The sequence below is a fragment of the Neovison vison genome, chromosome 6 (genome assembly GCF_020171115.1).
Source record: "Neovison vison isolate M4711 chromosome 6, ASM_NN_V1, whole genome shotgun sequence".
Taxonomy (NCBI): domain Eukaryota; kingdom Metazoa; phylum Chordata; class Mammalia; order Carnivora; family Mustelidae; genus Neogale; species Neogale vison.
Window position 1 is genome coordinate 197,682,735 of NC_058096.1, and position 2,694 is coordinate 197,685,428.

Below are 2,694 nucleotides of genomic sequence, written 5' to 3' on the forward strand. Positions count from 1 at the left end.
GAAAGACTGGAAGGATACAAACCAAAACTAATCCTGATTATCTTAACTGGGGAGGAACAGTGGAGGAATAGAATGGTCATTTTTCTGTGTGGGTTTTTGTTTTTTTTTTACTTGCTTCCTTGTCTATAATGAGCAAGTATTAATTTTAAGAAAATGAACCTTTCTATGAGCTCAGGAGTCATTTAATTTTACAGAAGAAACAGAGGCCCAGAGGGGTTAAGCCATTTGTCCAAGACTGCACAGCAAGGCAGAGATGGCTGGGAGAGGCCCATGTCTGCTATCTCAACCCCTATACCCTCTAGGAACTCAAGCCTTAGGACAGGGACATCTCCGGCTCCTGCGTGGTGAGGGCATGGTGAGGGCGTGGTGAGGGCTCTTTTCTCTTTTTCTCACCACTATACCTGAAAACACCACCACCCCAATCCTACCAGCTCCCCCAACTCCTGAGAGAGTCCCCTGACAGAATTAGAGATCTCTGCAGATCTCAGTACAGTGATCAATGGAAATAAATACATATAAGCCCCCAATCCAGCTTCACGGACTTACCGCTTATTCATAAATAAAAGAATGCCCAGGCTATTTTGGGCACCTGTAATTTTCTACTTGAATAACCAGGGAAGTGGCTGCTTGCCCGCTTCTCTGCCCTGCTCATGGCGCCGGAACGGGGGAAACGTGATCTCTCCCGGCGTAATGGGATCTGGGGCCAGGTCTCACTGCTGATTTCCTTGCCTTTGTCCCGTTCCAGAAACCCCAGGTGTCCCCCGTACCATATCCACAAGAGTCTGGGGAGGGAGACTCCAGGCCAGATTTGGATGCTGTGGACTTAATGGTTCCTTCCAGGTGCATGAGACAAATCTCAGCTCTGCACCAGCCAGCTGTAGGACTTGGGGCAAGTGACTCAATCTCCCTGAGCTCCAGTTTCTTCATCTACAAAATGGGGATACTTATATCACTGTGCAGGTTTGGTACAGGTGAGGTGTCTGGCTCTTAGGGTAATTGTTATTTAACATATGAGGAAGGAACTGTTCTGGAAAGAACCCACATGGGATTCTCAGGCTGTTTTTTGCTCTTTTGATTGCAGTTTAGGGGGAAGGGAAGATGATTTATCAGTTCTTATAGCTGAAAGTCTAGGAGTAATGGCTTCAGGCAAGGCAGGATCCAGGGTCTTAAATTTTAAATTAAGTCTTCAAGATCTTGTCCCTCTGTTCCTCATGGCTCCACTTTGCATTGACTGACCTCATTCCTGGGCTAGTTCCTCCTCATGAAAACTCCCAACAGGCTTTTATCATTCTTACAGCTAGGAGGGTATGAAGGCTGGAGGAGGAAATAGGTATGGGGCAAGGATGACTTATGACAAGACATGGGAAATGAAATTAAAAGAGTAGGTGGCAATGTAGGACTGAAATGCAGACAGAAGATATTAAACAAAAAAGAAAGAGAAGGGAAGGGAAAGGGGAAAAAATACCAAAATAAATAAATAAAAGACAAGACAAGACTAGCCTTTACTCCGTGGTCCAACATTTTCCAGTATGTTCCACAAGATTTTAGTAGGTGCTAGATGAGCCAAGGGTTTCAGGGCCAAAGACTGGGTAAAGCCCAATTAAACAGGTTTCTTTCCTACAAAGCTTCTGCATGGTCACACTTCCAACTTTGAATCTCCAAGAAGAGAGTTGTGGGCTATAACATTCCCGAAGTTCTCAATTCTACCCTTTGGGAAGGGCCAGAAGGGGTCATAGGGAAGCACCGAAGTCAGTGGAGCAAGAGAATAAAACAGCAAAAGTGTTCTGGGAAGAATACAATGGAGGGCCCACAGAAGACACCTCTAATCCTCCACGCCAAGAGCGACAGCTGCCAGGACAGAGGGTCAGTGGCAGAAACAGGGATAAAGGCACACAGAGAGGTGTGGGATGTAGGGAGACACGGGAGTTGGCTCAGAAAATGCTGCTGTTTTGGTGATGGTAAAAGTGAAACTTAGTTTTGATTTGAGCTTTTCCAGTGACAGCAGGACAGGGACAAAACGTGGGCTCTGAAGTCCAGCAAACTCTTCAGTAATTTGCCCAATTTTGTGACTGGGGCAATTTCTGTACCACCCCCCAAAACTGTTCCCTTTGCTTATTCAATGAGGATAGTAAACCCTTTTTCTCAGGGTCCTTGTAAACATCCGAGACAAATGGAAAGAAAGAGAGAGGATGAGAGAAAGAGAGAGCCCAGCTAGGAATTGGACTTTCCCTTCTGGACATAACAAAGGACTTGGTACCAGACCAGCCCTCTCACCAACAATAACTTTACACTTGACAAAATCAGAGATTGGGCAGCGGACGATATAGTGATTCTGAGGGAGGGAAAACTCACAAGTTGAGCCCCTCGTCACCTGGGCTCTCATGGCAGGAACAATTTCCTGAGCATGGCACAGGGCAGTGGAGCCTACACAGAGCACAACAGCTCCCCCCCCCCCCCGCAAGTTCAGGATGCAGGGATCAGAGTTCGGGCAACTAAAGCAGCAGAAACAGAAGGAAACTGCAGGACAGGACCTTCAAGAGGAGGAAGCTGCATAGCCAGGGTCCCCGGAAGTCTATGTGGGGAACCCCCGGGACCCACAAGTCCTTGCGCAAAGGCTGGGCTATGGGTGTGCAGGATGAAACTATGCAAGGTCTACTATGAGCGCGGAGAGCAAATGCATCCTGTGAGGCCATC